The sequence below is a fragment of the Hyaena hyaena genome, unplaced genomic scaffold (assembly GCF_003009895.1).
Source record: "Hyaena hyaena isolate Hyena2069 unplaced genomic scaffold, ASM300989v1 scaffold_8, whole genome shotgun sequence".
NCBI lineage: Eukaryota > Metazoa > Chordata > Mammalia > Carnivora > Hyaenidae > Hyaena > Hyaena hyaena.
In genome coordinates this window covers 3,995,267-4,014,227 of record NW_024080640.1, presented here as the reverse complement: position 1 = coordinate 4,014,227, position 18,961 = coordinate 3,995,267, and the positions used below count along the sequence as shown (strand labels likewise).

The window sequence follows — 18,961 nt, the reverse complement described above, 5'->3', positions numbered from 1 at the left end:
AGGAAGCACACAGTATTTTTCATGAAATTTTAAGATCTGGGCCTGTATTTCTGCCCACTCAGAAGTCTGGTTCACGTGAGAATGAAGGACAGAAGTGGAATCTTCTTTTCTCCAAGGAGCTTGCATTCATTAACATGTTTTCAGGACAGAAAGTAATTTAAGACTTCACAACTTACGTGACATGGAAGAAACAAATTTTGCCTGGAATATTTTGAGGGTCAAATACAACCAACTATCCATCTTTTCCCCGAAAAACTTCAGTACGGTCATTATAAAATGTGCAGTTTCTTGTAAGAATGCTCATATCCCTTGGGCCTTCCAGAGTGAGTTGACTGAAAAAATTTTATGACATTTTAGCCTGTCCTGTAGGTTTAAGATTGATCTTTAAGTGTTTGCCAGATAAAACAGTTTTAAATGGGTGTTAAGTATTACCTGCTCAAATTTGACTAGTAATTTCTGCTTCTTAAAACTGGGTCACACCTGGGTAGGTAAGAGGATGCGGTACTGGGATTTAGGAAGGCAACTTGAGGGGTTCTGAAGTCTGATGCTATGTATCTCCCATACAAGGCTATCATAGGGATTACTTGTGATAATGTGGGTAAAATGCCTGGCATACAGTAGGTGCTTAATAAATATTCTTCATTCTCTCATATTATTGGTGATGGCCACATATATGCAGTCTTTTTAGATTTTACACTAGATTGGTATAAAGGTATACTATATAATACGAGTATAGTAAGTATACTGTATATATAGATACGTACATCCATCTATATATGTGTCTATGTACTATATACACAGACATATGCATTTATATCTATATATAGGCGTGTTAGGATCTATTCTGATTTTAGCAGTGTTGTTTTACATTGACACTTAAGCAGTGATAACATACATTGTACGTGTATAGTTTCTCATTAAATTATAGGTTATGAAAATTCAGGAAACAATGCAAATGGTTTTGAATTTTTTGGTAATATGCAATAAGGTCGAACAGTGTTCAGGAGTAGACTAATAGTATCAGAATCTAACTTGCTCCAGTTTTGTCTGTGAGGTTCAGTTCAGCCTGTAAGAGTACTGCATTGATAAAATATTCTTTATGTAGCATCCACTAAGAACTCCACTAAGGTTAGACTTGGAGTCCGGGGATTAGAGACGGAAATGTGTACAGGCAGTGAGAGGAAGACTGGCAGACGCATGAAAAGAACCTTGAAATCATTCGGCTATAGGCTGAGAAATGGCTTTGAAAGTGTTCCAGCAATTAGTACACCAGAGAAGTTTAAGGAAGGACCTTGTGAAAGAAAGCAGCCACAACTAGACTCTCGGTCACCATTCTTCCCATCATCCAGTTTAGGCCTCTGCACAGCTACAGGGTCTCCTTACAGATAATGCAGCAAGTAATGTAGTAGTGGGAGCTCAAGACAGCGCTCACAGGCAAAGTGTTAACAGCTGAACAGATGCCTCCCGAAAGGAGGATGCAGTTGGATAGTTGCAGTGTAAGTTGAAGGAATTTGGTATTGGTAATTGGGATCCAAATGTCTTATTTTAAAATGTTCCACTTAACTGTTGAAGTTAGTAACATTCATAATAATAGGAAAACTAAAATTTCAATGAAAAGTATGATCAGTGATGAAACTTTATTAAGGCTGTGCAAATTACTCTGCAAAATTTGATGTGACTACATGGTCTGTGTTCTCCAAGAGCTTTCTGGTAAGAACAGTAAGGTCTGGAGATTTAGGTAGATTGCCCACCCATAATCTTATTTTCAGCCATTTATTCAGCCACCAGGATTTGCTGATGGATTGGATATGTGGTGTGAGGGAAAAGGAAAAGTCTGGGAAGATTGAATTATCATTTACTGAGATGGGGAACCCTGTATGAGCGTCATTCTCAGTAGGGGTGGAATGTCAGGAATTTCACATGGGATGATGGTCCAGTAAGATGAGAATTGACTAGTAGATTTAATAAAAATGGTCTCTACTGGTTTTTTTGATTTTGTTGTTTTTTGTTTTGTTTTGTTTTGTTTTGTTTTTAACCTGAGTGGCCTTGGATGAATTCAGTTAACCTCTCTCTGGAGATAATAGTACTTCTTGCCTCATGGAGTGGCTGTGATGAACAGTTTAAATGGATAACTCATTTTTAAATGCCTGTCTCAGTGTCTGGCTAGTTCAAGATGGTTGGATAGTTGGATGGTTGGCTAGATACCCAGAGCTCACATAGTTCAAGATGGAAGTCATTGGTGGCTCTCACCGGAGAATTTTCCAGTCAGTGGTGGGGACAAAGGCCTGATTAGAATGGGTTCAAGTGAGGATGGGAGGAAAGAATTGGAGACAGCAGATACAGTCAGCTCTTTTGAGTATTCCTATAAAACTGGATTGGAGAAATGGGAGTTTATTCATTGGAATGTGGGGTCAAGAGAGAGGTCATTTTCTGTCTTCCTTTCCTTCAGGTTGGAAGAAAGTACAGACTTTATATGCTGGTGAGAGTCACCCTGTGTAGAGGGGACCATTGATGATGTAGTTGGATTTAGGATTGTGAGGTGTTTTGGCCGTAGATAACAAGTTAACTCAGATAACCAGATTGTCCTTTGTCTCCTTACTTTCTCCTTTTCAGCCTTTCATTCGTTTGTTCACCATATATTTATTGAAGGTTTACAAGGTGTCAAGGACCGTGCCAGGTAGCGGGGTAAAGATTGAAGATGAAAGGGTGAATCAAACAGGAATGATCTCTACGCCCTCCTGAAGTTTTTACCATCTGGTAAAAGATAGGAGATAGGCTTTCTAAAAACCACGCAAATAAGCCAATACAGATTTTGATGAACATTCCGTAGGAAAAGTACAGAGGCCTTTTTGGGAGAGAGAATACCTTGGGGTAACTTAGACTGGGGACATTAGGAGGCCCTCAGACGTGAAGCATGGCCACGAAGAGTGGCGACCGTGACTGAGAAAAGCATTCTGAGCCAAAGGAACAGAGCAGCCAAAGGAACTCCCTGGGGCCAGGAAGACCCGTTGCTTTTGAGGACTTGAGAGGTCGGAAGGGACCAGGTCTCTTTGTTAAGGTTTTGGATTATATCCAGGGAGCGGTGGGGAGGCGCTGAGAAGTTTTAAGTCGGGAAGTGACGAGATGAGATTTGCATGGGGTAACAAAACCTCCCGTGGGGCTGTGTGTGGAGGTGAGTGGACTGAGGGGCAAGAGTGCTAGAAGGACACCAGTTTAGGCAAAAGGATCGTATTTGTGAAAGTCTTGAGACCTAAGTACTAAACAATTTTGGTGTGAAACATAGAATGGAGAATATCCTCTGGCAGAACTTGTTTTGAGCAGAATTAGCAGCTGTGAAAAGAGCATTTCTTGTTAAAAATAATATCAGTACAGGGGTCAGACACTTCAGTGATTTCAGATTATTTAACACAAAAGGAAACTTTGAAAAAGACTTTGGCAACTTTGTGAATGATTAAAAAATAATAAGGCCATGTCAACCTTTTTTCCCAGCAACAGTACCAGTGACACGGTATTAGAGATAGAATCTGCTAAGTAAACAGATTGACGAACATGCGTATGTACCGAGAATAATTAATCTGCCTGTGGTATTTTAAGTGTTCATGTAATGTAAATAAACCATCAATTTTTTACTTTAATGTGGTAGATGTACATTAGTTTTATTTTTTTAGATTATAAACCACTACAGTAAAGACCGTTTATTAGTTAATAAATAAATATGTCCAAAGTTCCTCTTTTCACTCTCCCAAGTGTCTTAGTTTTGGGCCATGAGTAGACAATGAGGATCTCTACTAGTTGAAGGGTTGAGCTGGTAAAAGGGTGACCAGGTTATAGTCCTGGATGCATGCATCATTCAACTGAGTTAGGCTTCTCCCCAAAGTGAGTTCTTAAAACGGAGGGCGGTTAGAATATCAGGTATTTCTATCAGCTCACCCACAACTCCAGGGCCATGAATTACCGTGTTCTGAGACCTCACTTAAAGAGAAAAGAAAGAAAAGAAACAAGTTATTGCCTATCTAGACAGTACACTCATGAGATTTCTCTCTTGGTTGTAACTCCGTTTTGTTTTTTTTCCCCCCTCACACAGGCATTTTACTAATGCTTTTGAAGGTTAGAAGATATTTTACCTTCTGGAGTTTCTCTGACTCACTTGATGATCTCAGCTCAAGCTTCCAGTTCAGGGGAGATGATCGATAACCCCCTGTGACATCTGAGTAAGTAGGTTCTTCTGTGTGTTGTGTGTAACTGCTTTAAAAAAAAGAGAGAAAATTTTGTAACTTTAAAGGTTTAAAGTATTATGCATTTTAATTGGGATCTTTACAATTTTTTTTTGTCGAATAATGATGGCAATTATTGTAATTCCAATAAGTGAATATTTATAAATAATGGGTTTCCAGAAGTTAATCCCCTGATGATAAAAAAAAGTTAGTGAAAACATTTTCCATGCATAATACTTTAACTTTTAAGAAACATATTGAAGACCTAAATGCATATATTAAAAATTTAAAAGCATTCTCTTTACTGCTTTATTTTACTTTTATATTATGAAATGTAAGGTTATTGGTAAGGCAGTTAACTGTTACGAATTTTAAAAATACAACTATATACAGAAATTGTCTTTTAACATAGAATGTATTTTGGTTAACTTGAAGTAAATACTGGTTTGTTTTGTGGAAGTAGAATTTTAATAGCTCTTTCTATTTGAAAATAATGATTTTTTTTCCCCTGCTACTGTAGGCAAGAACACAGAATCTCTCTGTAGTTAAAACTTTCTTAATTGAGGAGGCTAAGAAAAAAGAACATGCATTCTTTCTAATTAGAACATTGGAATGGAATTTAAAGAGTTGAACCAGTAATCTTGATATAAATTATTTCTCAGAACGAAAGCTATAGTTCCTCTTGTTATATCAGCTGAAACTGTTTTAACAAAACTAGGAAATCATGAGTTGTTCCATGGTCTTGTTTTGGAATGTGAAGTTCAAAACAACTAAGATATATACAAGATGTTTGCCTCTTCGATGGGGTTATTTAAATTAGGTCTGTATCTGTGCTGTCCCATATGGTAGCCACTGGCTACATGTAGCTGCTGACATTTAAAATGTGGCTAGCCCCAACTGAGATGTGTTACGCATAAAATGCACACCACATTGCAAAGACTTAGTGTGAAAAAAGACTAAAATGTTTTATTAATAGTTTTGTATGAATCACATGTTGACATAAGTGTTTGGATATATTGAATTAAGTAAATCATTTAATATCACTTGCTTTCTTTTACTTTTCTTTGTGAGTGCTAGAAAATTCTAAATTACTTGTGGATTACATTATATTTCCAATGAGCAGAATTAAACTGTGTCATTGTATATGATCAGCATTCTTAGTGATCCATTCCCGGTATTCTTTAGGCTTGAACCTTCTGGTATGTGCATGGATAAATTAATATAAATCTGTATTCTTCTTAGAATAGGATTCTTTGATTTATCAGATATTTACTAGTGCCTGCCATGTGCCAGACAGTATTCTAGGCACTGGTGATACAGTAGGGAACAAAATGAAACTTCCTGCATTCATGAAGTTAACATTCTCGTAGAGACTAAAAACAGACTAAAAACAAATAAATAAGAAAAATAATCTATTAGAAAGCCGTAAGCACTTTCAAGGAAAGCCTCACTGCACGGGTGATATTTGAGCAAAGACTTGAGGGAGGTGAGAGAAAGACCCCATGGATATTTGGGGCAGAGTGGTCCAGGCAGAAGGAATCACAACACAAAAAACTTGTGGCAGGAGCGCACAAGTGTGTATGGGGGAAGGAGGCGTGGTGATGTTTTGGAGAGAGTGAGGAGGAGAAGAAGAGATGAAGGGGAGTGCATGGGCACATCAGGTGAGCATTTGCAAGGATTTTGGCTTCGAGTAAGAGGGAAAGCAGTTGGGGGGGTTGGAGATGAGAAGTGACAGGATCTTTTGTTTTGACAAAAGACTCAGGGGGTGAGGGTAGGAGTGCCAGGTGAGAGATAGTAGCGCCTGAGCCCATATATAAGGGAGGTGATGAGAAAGTGATAGAATTAATTAATTACCCATTACTGGACTTGGATGTGGAAAGAGAGAGAAAGAGACGTGTCAAGCTGTTCTGCCTTAACAGCTGAAGAGTGGAGTGGAGTTGCCTTTTGTTGAGATTGGAAGGAACAGATAGATGGGGAGGGGGACACTCAATTTGGGACACATTAAGTCTGGAAGCCTCTTTAGACATCTAAGTGGAAAGGTCGACGAGTCAGAGTCTGGAGTACAGTGAGAGGTCAGGGTTGAAGAGGCAAATTGGAAATCATAAGCAATTACTGTTACTTAAAGCCCGAAGAAGAGTTGAAGCCACCGAGGGAGTGAGAACAGATGGAAAAGAGGAGAGGAAACAGACCGCAACTCAGTAGCATCATCCACACTCAAAGATGCCCATTGGACGATGTTATTGAATTAGTGTGTGTTTTCTCAGGTGTGGCAATGACACCGTAGTTACATAGGAGATGTTCTTGTTTCTGGAAGGTGCACACTTCGGTATTTAGGAGTGAGATGTCCTACATCTGTTTTCCTCTTTCGGATGGTCTGGCATAAAGGAAGTACAGAAAAAGATGGAGGGAGCATGGTAAAATGTCAGCAGTAGGCCCGTAGATGACGGCTATTCAGGCATTAATACCTGAAGACTTTCAACTTTTCTGCAAGTTCAGAAAGGTTTTTTAGAAGTGCCTCCTAAGAGGGACGAATGTGAGGACAGTGGGCTGCTGTTTTTCACAAGACCTTGATGAGTATTTGACTCTGAACTACATACATGTTTAGCTTTGATAAGAATAAAAAACAATAAAATAAGTCAAATCTACTAGGGGAAACATTGTAATTTTGAGAAATGTTATGTAAGAATCAAATCAGTTCTTTGGAAATTAGTACTTTTTAAATATGGCCGTTGAGTCTTAGGACTGGAATTTACCTTGGAGAACCTCTCAGCCTGCCTCCTCTACCCTAGAGATTAATACAGTGAGTTTCAGGGGAATTAAAGGACTTGCACAAGATCACATGCCTGTGTAGCAGCAGAACCAGGTCTGGAAGCCAGATCTTTGTACTGCTGTTTCATTAATTAAGGAAAGGAAGGAGAGAGAGGTCTAGGACCTGAGCGAAGGACCACGGCAACAATTGGAACTCGGGAGTCTCAACAAGAGAGCAGGAGGAAGAGACTGGAAGGTAGACATTGGGATATTCTAGTCACCAAGGGGAGACAGTGTTTTGAGAAGCAAGAAGGACCAGCGCTGCAAATGCTGCCGATGGGTGGGGTAAGACACGAGCTGAAAATCAATCCTTGGCTTTAGCAAGGAGGATGTTGTCAGTGACCTTGACAAGAGAAAGAGGTTTTAGTGAAGTGGTGGAGACAAAAAGCCTGAGTGAGACAGATTCAAGGGAGAGCTCGAGGAAATAAATTCCTGGAAGAAGGTGAACGTAGACCCTCTTCTGAGGAACTACGGAGGCAAGAGGGGGTCAAGGAAGGTTTTGGATTTTTAGATGAGAGAAATTACCTCATTTCTCCCAATGTGTGTATTAGTAGAGATTTCAAGCTATTCTTTAGAAATCACCCACCATATTAGTGGCATTTAAGACCATCACCTTGTCTGTGTGTGTATATGGGTAGGGTTAGTGTTTCCCTCCCAGAAGGATTTCATAGAACAGTGTGTGGTAGAGTGTGTGTGTGTATGTATTTATCTGTTTGTGTGTGTGTGCACGCGCGTGCACACATAGAGATTGGCATTATGTTCAAGGTTGCTTTTATAATTGTTACAAAATTTGCCTTCATTTCTTCTTACTTAGGCTCTCTATTCACATAGCTATAATTAAAAATTTTAAGGAAGTAAATGTTGAGCCTGTTCTCAACTGAAAGTGTTGAGAAGGCTGTTGCTTGGGGAGTAATCTCTTTACCTTTAAAGAAGTAACCAAAATGTTAGAAGAGATGGAGGCAAAGATATGCCCAGGATCACAAGATAAAATGTTGTCAGAATAACTGGATCTTAGATCTGATTTCCCAGCTATGTAGAACACTTAATCCCTGAGTATTTCCTTACAACAGGTATAAAATGAGGTATAAAGCTACCTAGGACATGAGGTTTTTGTGTGGATCACGTGAGATAGTAGATAAAATGAGCTTTGTCAACGACAAAGCATTCTATAAATACGAGTCACAATGCTAGAGACAAGTCAGGCTTGAGGGTTTGACAGTATTTAGAATAACTGGGGAGAAGATGTGTTACAAAATGTGGCTTGAGACTACTTACAACAATACTAATGGAATCTGCAAGAGTTTGCTCTTTGTCCATGTCAGGCATTGTTAATAACACCACAAAATCCGTTGTCTTTGGGCCCATCATAGAGTTTTGTGGTTAAGAGCCACGGCCAGCATCCAAGCAGTCAATCAGTTAAACCCCTAGGAACTCAAAATTACTGAACATCTGACTGTTTTGGTACTTTTAATATAACGTTAGTTTGCTGGCACTGTGTGGAAGGGCTCTTAAATGGAAAATAAACGCAGGCTATGATGATAAATTTTATGTCAGATTTGAAAAGCAGTTCTGTGTGTGATACTCGAAGTGGAATTGTAGTGATACTATATTTTTAAGAAGTTTATGTTATGAGAGGTTGAGAAATTAAAAATGGATAGCCAAGGTCACTTCCATCAGTGATGACGTAAAGAAGTCAGGTGGTTCTTTCTTAATAAAACAAGTATAAAATTGGACAAGACTTACAAAAGCAATCATATCTGGGCACTGGAAATAGACTGAAAAGGCAGACAATAAATCTGCTGGAAAGTTGGCTAAGAAGAGTGGGAGTTTGTGGCCTCATTGCCGGGGGCCCCTCCCCTCCCCCACCCCTTATCTCACTTGGTGAGAACTGCAGTTTTACCAGCGTGTGCTTTTTACCAGAAGTGATAGATACAGTTTGGTGGGGGTTGGCGGTAAAAACCCACAACTTTGCTGGTTACAAGTGGCGCACTCAGTTCATAGTGGATGGGGAAACCCTTACAGGTTCGCTACCTGGATCTTGCAGTCCCAGGTTGGGGCCACCAGCCAGAAATTTAACAGGGAGATCCCAGAAATGAGAGAGCCATCGAAGGGCTGACATCAGCTCTCCACGGAGTTGTGGCTGAGGGCTAAACTTTGCAAATGCCTTAGGGGATAGAGACTCAAGACAACCCAGGAAAAAGCAAAAGTCAGGGAGTTCCTTGAGAGCTGGAGACAACTTCAGATGTTTTTTCAACCCACGTACAGCTTCCTCAGTGAAGGGTTGAAGCCTTACAGGTACAAGGTGTTTGTGCACAGCCTCTACCCAAATCACTGCGGCCTGTGGCTGACCAAGACACTATGCAGACACTATCCAGGCCACAGAACAGAAATACGAATTTAAAAAGTGAGTTAGGGACGCCTGGCTGGCTCAGTCAGTGGAGCGTGTGACTCTTGATCTCAGGCTTGTAATTTTGAGCCTCACGTTGGGTGTAGAGATTACTTAAAACAACAACAACAACAAACTAAGACAACAGGGACCGCATTCATGGAAGAGACAGATTCTGCAGTTTAAGTGCAAGCAAAATACTAAAGGGACCATCATCACCCCTTGGAAAACTGAGGTCTGTTAGCTGGTAAGTGGGTGACTAAAATGTGGTGTATTCATATAGTGGAATACTGGTAAGCAATAAAAAGCACTGATACACTGACACATGCTATAATGTGGATGAACCTTAAAAACATTATACTGAGAATATAGAAGAAGATAGTTCCGTTTATATGAAATGTCAAGAATAGAGAAATCCATCCATAATAACATCAAAAAGACCAAAATACGTAGAAATGAATTTAGTGAGAGAAGTTTAATGAAAATAAGTATACCAAATAGGTAGGAATATATACCATGTTTATAGGTTGGAAGACTTAATATAGTTAATGTAGCGGTTTCCCCAAAATTAAAATGTAGATTCAAAGAAGTTGTCAAAATCTCAGAAAGGACTTTTAGACTAGTATTTATAGAAAAAAACAGAATCTAAAATTCATATGGAAATGCAGAGACTCTAGAATAATCAAAATAACTTTAAAAAAGAAGTTGGGGGACATATACTACCTGTTTTCAAAACTTACCATAAAGCTGCAGTAGTAAAGATGGTGGGGAGGGATAGACATATAGATTAGTGGAACAGAATGTCTAGAAATTGTTGTATTTTCTATGTGGTCCACTACTTGTCAACAGAAGTACTGATGTAATTCAGTATAAGGACACCATAGTCTTTTCAGGAAACAGTGCTGCCATAACTGGGTACCCATGTGAACTAAAATGTGCTTTAATTTTTACTTTACAACACACACACAAATAAACTTAAAATGGATCATAGGAAATATAAAGAAGGAAACACAGCAGGATATTTTCACATCTTGGGTTAGACAGACAAAGACTTAGTAAATAAGATATAAAAATCCTGAGGTATGTGAAAGAAAAAGTGATAAACTGGACTTCATCAAAATTACAATTTTCTTTTCAGAAGACACCACTGTTAAGAAAATGAAAAGTCAAGCCACATACAGAAAGAAAATATTTACAAAACGGATGTCTAATAAAGGATTGGTATCTCGAAAATATATAAAGAACTCTCTTAAAACTCAATCATAAGAGAGCAACTTAATTTAAAAATTTGCAAAAGATTTGGATAGACATTTCATCAGAGAAGGTACATGAATGGTAAATGCACACATGAAAAGGTTTTCAACATCATTAGTCATTAGGGAAATGCAAATTCAAACCATAAGAAGATATTGCTATACACCCACTCTAGTGGCTAAAATTAAAAAAGACTGGCAGTCCATGTGTTGGCAAGGATGTTATAAAAAAAAAAAACCAAACCAGAATGCTCATGTATTGGTCGTGGGAATATAAAACGGTACAGCCGTTGTTGGAAAACGTTTGTTAAAAAGTTGTGCATACGCTTAACATGTGACCCAGCATTTCCATCCCGGGTAGGCCAGCAGGTGAAGTAACAACCTGTATCTAGACAAAAACTTGTATACGGTGTTCATAACAGCTTTATGTATGGTTGTCAAAGACTAGAAATTGTGTCAGTGCGCATCAGCAGATGGGTAGAGAAGCAAATTGGTTATGCAGTAAAGGAAAGGAATGGACTACTGATAAATACAGCAGCACTTATGAATCTCGAAGTGCATGAAAAACGCTGGCACCCCCCGCCCCCCAAAGTACCAAGACAGTCTGATTTCCATTTAGGTGAAATTATACAAAATGCAAACTGATTGTGACAGAGCAGATCATTGGTTGCCTAGGATGGCTTAGGGGAGAAGGGAGAAACGGATTCTCAAGGGAGGGGCACAGTGAAACACTGGGGTGATTATAGATTCATTATCTTGATTATGCATGATAGTTTCATGGGTGTATACATCTGTAAAAGTTAATCAAATTGCGTATTTTAAATGTGTGCAATATATATGTATTCTACCCCAATTAGGTTCTAAAAATTGTGCCCATTCAGAAACCAAGCAGATGTTCATAGCAGCTTTATTTGCAATAGATAAAAATGGAAAACAATCCAGTTCATCAGCTGGTGAATAGACAAGCAAAATGTGTTACGGTCATACAATGGAATATTATTTAGCCACAAAAAAGAAGGAAGCACTGATTCATGTCACTGATACATGCTACCACACAGATAAACCTCAAGTACATTATGGCAGGTAAAATCAGAAACCAAGAACTGTGTATTGTGTGGTACCATTTATATGAAAATTTTAGAAAAGGCAAGTCCATAGGTCAGATCCGTGACTGCCTGGGGCCTGAGGTGGGAGCAGAGGCTGGCCATAAACAGGTACAAGGGTACTGTTGCCTCAGTGGAACTATAGTTGTGCTGTAGCTGAATAAATTTACAAAGCATGTCTAACTGTACCCTTAATGGATGACTGCCATGGCTTGTAGATTATATCTCAATGAAGCCATTAGAAACTGAGTTAGCCACTCAAAATTTTAAATTCTTTTTAAGGTGACCATTCAAGAAATTGGACTAGATTGTTATCTGTTGGACTGCATTGTTGTCTGTTGCTTTGGCATACTTCTGTGAGACCGATTAATTAATGTTCTATGCCAAGTGCTCTTTTGGATTCTAACTGTAAAACAGAAATCATTATTAGTCGTCTTTCACAGAATTTAGTGACCAGTAACCACTGTCTTTCCCTTTACATGAACACTGATTTTATGTTTAGTAACTATTGCCCTCCCTCCCCCACTGGAAGAAATGATGGTTTCATAGATTAATATTCCATTTGTGTAAAGCAGTTCCAACATGTGGAGGGTAGGTTATGAAGAAGGAATTTGATGATCGATTAATACTTTTGCATTTTTTATTTTTTAATGTTTATTTTGAGAGAGAGCAAGAGAGTGCACACTCACCGGAGGGGCAGTGGGAGAGGGAGCAGACTCCACACCTAGCACAGAGTCCCCCGAGGGACTGTATCTCACAACTGTGAGATCCTGACCTGAGCTGATGTCAAGAGTTGGATGCTCACCCATCCAGGTGCTCCACCTTTGCAGATTTTAGATAGAGAAAGGCATACATTTCTAGGTGTTAGGTGTCCACCTATGTGTCCCCAGTCCCATATATGTGGAAATACCAGGTAATCTGGGCGTAAGGTCCTTTGGGTGTGGGGATGAGGAAATAGACTGCAACCAAGAGAAGTCCTTCCAGAGCCCCTTTTTGGTTGGGTCTGGCCATGTTCTGTACCAGACTAGGAGTGAGGATGTGCGGGGTTAGTGACTTCATGCATGCGTTCACCTCCTACATGTCTTCATATATAAAATAAGAAATTGAAGGTAAAAGTGAGTCTCTTTCCGTTTGAAAGTTGCTTAATGTTGATGAAAAATCAAGAATCTTGGAACATTTTGCCCATGATTCTGCCTCATTCTATGCAAATTAGAATAATTTATTTTGAAAACAACCAAGTCTGACTGAAAGTCATTAATTCATTTTCCCAAATAAAATAATTCTACTTTTCCTCCTTTTTCCTTCCCTCCCCCCCAAGCAAATCCTTTGTTCAACAAAGATTTATAGGACACGCCTATTTTTCAGGCACTCTGAAGTTAAGATATACCTGCAAAGATAACAGAAGTATGGGGGTGGGGTAGGGATGGGGACTGACCTCTCAGTAGGGGCGATGAGCCTATACAGAGAGGGGCCGGGAAGGCTCTGGGGAAGGGAATGTGGAGAGCTGAGTTTTGGAGGGTAAATAGGACTTGGCTGTTATCCAGGTGGTGGCTGGCGAGGAGTTTGCTGGAGACTTGAAAGCTGTGGCATTGACTTTAAAGAGAAGAGAGTGAAGAAGTTCAGTGAGTGGGAGTGACTTTTAACTTCGTGACTGGCAGAATTTGAAGGATTATGGGGGGGAAAAAGGAGTCAAGGGTTAGTTCAACTTCTGCCTCAGCTGTCTTAAGCAAGTGGTGGTTATCATTCATTGGGGTGGGAACACAAGACCCCCCAAATTAGTTCTGCTTGTTGATTTGGGAGGATAAGAATTCACTTTGGAGGTTTTATCAGAGGAATGCAACTACTTGCACATAATTGATTGAACCTTAATGCGGATGCTCCGACCCATTGTCTAGCTTTGACAGGACACATGTGGAGCCTTAGGGACGAGAGTGAAGACTGACCTGGTCTTGGCGGTCTGTGTGCAGCATCATGGGCCATATAGTCTGCCGCATGTTTACAGGTAAAATCACCTTTGAAAATGGTAGTTACAGAATGCAGAAATTCTGGTACGTGAAATCCTATCACATTTAAGAATTTAGTAGTTCCTTTCGTTACTCTTTCCTACCTGATCTCCCATCACTGGGTTTTTATTATTGCAAAGTATACTGTTTGCACTTCTTTCATATAAAAAAGATTAAAATGGGTAAATTTTAGAAAAGACTGCTGAATCCTTCATGTGCATCAGGTCATTGGGCTTTTAAAGCAACCTTATAAAGGAGGTACTTTTAATCATAATAATTCATGATAAAGATTCATAATAAAGGTATTTAGAAATCAACAGGTTAAAGTTAGTTCTGACATGTCAAAACTAACATATTATGTTAACACAAAATATAAATTCGTATTCAGGTCCATTGACTTTAGCATGTAAACAAGGGTGGCAATTTATTTTGGAAATTCTATTTCTGCCTTGTCTTTCTTTTGAAAGTACTCTGGGAGCAAGTAGCTTCATGATACACAAAATAATACCCTATTTTATACTTTCTGAAAATATTGAAGAATCATTTGGAAAATAACTTTCTCCTGAAAAATTTGGCCCATTATTTACTTTACTGTTTTTTTCTTAATAATCACACATATATATTAAACCAAAGATGCTACATAAACAGTTGCTTTAAAACTACATCAAAAGAGAAGTTAAAAGTAGGTTCATCTGTGGCTTCAGATTTATCTTTTAGTAATATGTGGTCAGATTTTGCTTTAAATGGATTCTTGATTGAAATACCTTGAGGAAGGAAGTTGGTGGACCTCAGCCTGGTCCCTTGTCTATAAAATGAAGACCATGAAATACCTGCTCCAATGATGTAAAAAATAACTTCTTGGGTTTAGTTGCATGTGTACATAGGCAGTTCCCTTTTGTATCACAAGAGGGAGTGCCTGCATTGTCGCTAACATGAGCTGAGCTCTGAAGGCCTTTCTAAAACCTGGTTGCAAATTTCGGAATGAGTGAATTGCTGGGAAAGTGAGAAGGGAAAAGATTGTTTTGACAGTGTCATGGGAAGGAGATACTCAGAACACAAGTGATGAAAAGGAAGGGATTGAATTTTAAGATATGAAAGCTTTTGCTGACATACATCATTACAGATTTCCATTCCCAGTCAACAATCCTTCTTTTTGCCTGTATCCTCGAATTTTGATTTATTTTGTTTTCTTCTTTCTTTGCAACTGTATCCATAAATCTTTTCTATCAAACAAATACAGAACCCAAAGTTTCGTTTCTCAGTAGTGGTCCTTAACAATGTTGGTTAAAGATAAATTGGATTGTTTATGCTCGATGTCTGCGACATGTACAACATCTGTTTGTTTGCCTTAAATTAGCAAATTAGAAAAATTTGAGGTTTTTCACCCTGCCTTTCTCCCTCCGTACTTTTTTTTCTTTGTTCATGCTTCTGAATTCTTTTATGTGATGTTTTCCGGTCCTACATAGCTCAGAAGGTGGACAAGGAAAAACATTGTTCTGTGGGTGAACCCTAGGGACACAGAAGTAATTATATTGCACAGTGAAATTTAAATTTTTGAGACCAAGATAAAGCCAAACAAAAAAACAGTGAATTTGGCAGTTGTGGAATTACTCCAGTAAATGTAGGGCAATATTCAGTTTTATCTCAGCTTTGTGAATATTCCATGTCAGTGTCGGGTTTTTATTTAAATTATCCCTTTATGATAAAGGTAATCCCTTTATTTTGCTAATGTTTGTATTATAGATCTAAAAATCACGAGCCCATCGTGTTTTATGTGATGGTAATTATACCGTTAATGCTTTTCGTATTAGAAAAATTTCTGAATTTAGAAAAACAATAGTCCCAGGCATCTGGGATTGTGACTCTGAACCTTACTTTTAGATTTCGCTGGAGCTTGTTTCTAGTAATAAACTTGTCCAAGTTTGGAGTCAGACTGTTCCGGTTCAAGTATGGAACCACTGTGTTTGAAACTTGACAAAAGCAACGTTATCCCTATAATTTCATTTTCACTTGTTTGGAATCTGGTAATTACTTGAGCATGATAAACCAAAGTGGAATTACTATAGAAATTATGCGCCATTTTATCTGTTTAGCAGCCAGTTTAAAAACCGTCTTCGCTGGGACACTGTAAAGAGTTACAAACTTATAAATACTTTCGAGATTGCAACATTCAAGAAAGAAAATGTAAACGAAAAAAAGAAGTCTGTAGCTCTATTTTCTTTGCTTCTGCTGCAAAGTTTGTTCTTGTTTCAAAATGTGGGCACACCCGGGGTAATCTGTTGTTCACATGGGTGTCATCCATCTTGTTTTGGTAAAAAGAAGGTGGAGAACAATTGAGACATGGAGTTCCTTTTCTTTTACTAAAAAAATGTTTTTTAGGTTTTTTAATTTATTTTGAGAGAGAGTGAGAAGAAAAAAGTGTGCGTAAACAGGGGAGGGACAGGGTGAGAATCCCAAGCAGGCTCTGTGTCGTGAGCACAGAGCCCAAAGCGGGGCTCGATCCCATGACCATGAGATCATGAGCTGAGCCAAAATCGAGTTGGATGCTAAACAGGCTGAACCATCTGTTCCTTTTCTTTTAAAGTTACTTTGAAAAATTATAGACTATTTCAGGCATAGAAAGAAAGTATAAGGAATATTAAAGAATTAAAGTGTTACGTAGTTATTAAAACATGTGTATTCTTCCGCAAGCCTGACCCTCTTCCTGCCTTACAGAGGGTCCTGAATTTGGTGTTTATCATTCTCCTGCATGTTTTTACACTTTTATAAATACAGATGTATTCCTAAACCTAAATAGGAGGTACATGTTTTTTACCCCTTTAACTGACTTCTGAAAGTATGGTACATTATTGTTACCAGTAGGTGCAATGTTGGACAGTGTGTCTCTAGGAATTTTCATCTGGCACCACTGAAACTTTTCTATACACTGAATAGCAACTCCTCATTTCCACTAAAAACCATCATTCTCCTTTGAGCTTTTATGAGTTTGACTGTTTTGGATCCCTCATACAAATGGAAATGATGCAGTATTTGTCCTTCTGTGGCAGGCTTATTTCACTTAGTGTGATATCCTCAGGGGTCCTTCCATGTTATCACTACAGCAAGATTTCCTCTTTTTAAAGGCTGATTAATATTCCCTTGTTTCTATGTATCATATTTTCTTTATTCATTTATCTGTTGATGGACATTTGGATTGTTCCCACCTCTTTGTTGTGAATAATGCTGCAACAAACATGGAGGTACAAATAAATCTTTGAGATCCTGGTATCCTGTGTTGTGGATAAATGTCCAGAGGTGGAATTGCTGGATCATATATAATTCTATTTTTAATATTTTAAAGTGCCTCAATACTCTTTTCTATACTAGCTGAACCATTTTAAATTCCCATCAGCAGTGCACAAGGGCCTCTATTTTTTCACATCCTTGCCAGCTCTTGTTTTGTGTGTGTGTGTGTGTTTATTTCTCTAAAGACTTTTTAAAAAATTTTTAGTTTTTTTTTTTTAAAGTAATTTCTCTACTCCACATAGAGCTTGAAGTCACAACCCTGAGATCAGCAGTTGCATGCTCTGCTGACTGAGCCAGCCGGGTGCCCATTGTTTTTTTCTTCTTGTTTGTTTTGTTTTGTTTTTTTATAATAGCCATTCTAACAGGTGTGAGGTGATTTCATTGTGGTTTTATTTGCATTTTCCTGATGGGTGATGTTCAGCATCATTTTATAATACTTGTTGCCCATTTGTATGTCCTCTTTGGAAAAATGTCTATTGAAGTCCTTTGTCCATTTTTTAATCATGTTCATCTATCTGTGTATCTTTATGTTTTTGCTGTTGAGTTCTAGAGGTCTCTAAATGTTAGGGATAATAATTACTTACCAGATATGTGGTTTGCAAATATTTTCTTCCATTCTCTAGGTTTCTTTTCACTTTGTTGAGTGTTTCCTTTGCTGTGCAGAATCTTTGCAGTTTGATGTAGTCCCACTTGTCGGTTTTTGCTTTTGTTGCAAGACCAATGTCATGAAGCTTTTCCTTTTTTTTTTTTTTGGTGCTAGAACCATCTTAATATTATTATATCATATCTGCCAATCATAGAAGAGGTTTATGCACATAAAACTTTATCAGTTAACATCTGCAGGCATACGTGACTGTGACCTCAGTTTATAAATTCATCAGGATCAGAGCAATTGACCAGTGTCTTTTTACTGCCCTGCTTGCCAGCTGTAAATTACAGGTGCATTAGTGTCCGTTTCTCTTCTTTGACTCTCCTTGTCCAGGGACATTTTGTTGTCAAGTTTCAGTGCTGCTCACCTCCAGCCAAAGGTAGTCTTTTTAGATAAGTACTCAGTTGCTCTGAACTTTGCTTATAATTATAATCTATTTAATCACAGAAGAACCTATGTAGACATGAAGTTCAAGGTTGCCTACAATAACAGGAGATCACAGTTTTGAAGTCTAGCACAGATTAAAAACCACAGATGTGCCACTTACGTAAGACACACACTGATTATCTCTTAAGCTGCACATTGACTCCATATGAACTTTTTTTTTAAAGTTCATTTATTTATTTCGAAAGAGATGGGGAGAGAGAGAATCCCAAGCAGGCTCCTCACTATCAGTGGGGAGCTGGATGTGGGGCTTGAACTCTGAACTGGAAGATCATGATCTGAGCTGAAGTTGGATGCTTAACTGACTAAGGCATATGAACATTATTTTTTAAATAAAGTAGTGCATCTGTGACAATGAGTCACACACAGTTTTCCAGTGCCAAGTACCAGTTGGCCATGAAATGTGAGTGAGCTTGAGACACTGTCCATTCTTAAGGTTCAGCCACAGGTTGGCTAGAACATTGGAACACCTCTACTTAAGAAAGCTGTATCCCTCCTTCCTTTTCCTCACTGTGTGGTTTGGTGGTGTTTGGTGGCACATGGCTGGAATGCTTTTGATCACTTGGCAAATGAGGAGAACCAATGATCTAAAACTATGCCAGGATCTTAAGTAGGCTGGTTTGTCCATTTCAGGCTGCTGCTTGGTAGGCCCCTCTTAAGGCCTTCGCTCTTCTTCTGTGACTCCTAGAGCGTTGATCAGAGGTGAGCTGGAGTGTCATCACCTCTAACTCTTTGACCTAATGCTTGGCTAAAACTGAAACGTCCAGCCCAGTTTGTTTGAAAATTGCTTACAAAAAAAAAAGGTTCTGCAGGTCT

General features: G+C 38.6%; 1 long non-coding RNA gene across 1 annotated transcript in view; it reads left to right on the top strand.

Annotated features, from left to right (window-relative positions):
- The window catches only part of LOC120239563, a 48,353-nt gene extending 44,080 nt beyond the window's left edge, over nt 1–4,273 (top strand). Inside the window, exon 3 of the long non-coding RNA XR_005530462.1 lies at nt 4,085–4,273. This is a non-coding gene — a long non-coding RNA (uncharacterized LOC120239563). The remainder of the gene's footprint in view (nt 1–4,084) is intronic.
- The last annotated feature ends 14,688 nt before the right edge of the window (nt 4,274–18,961 follow it).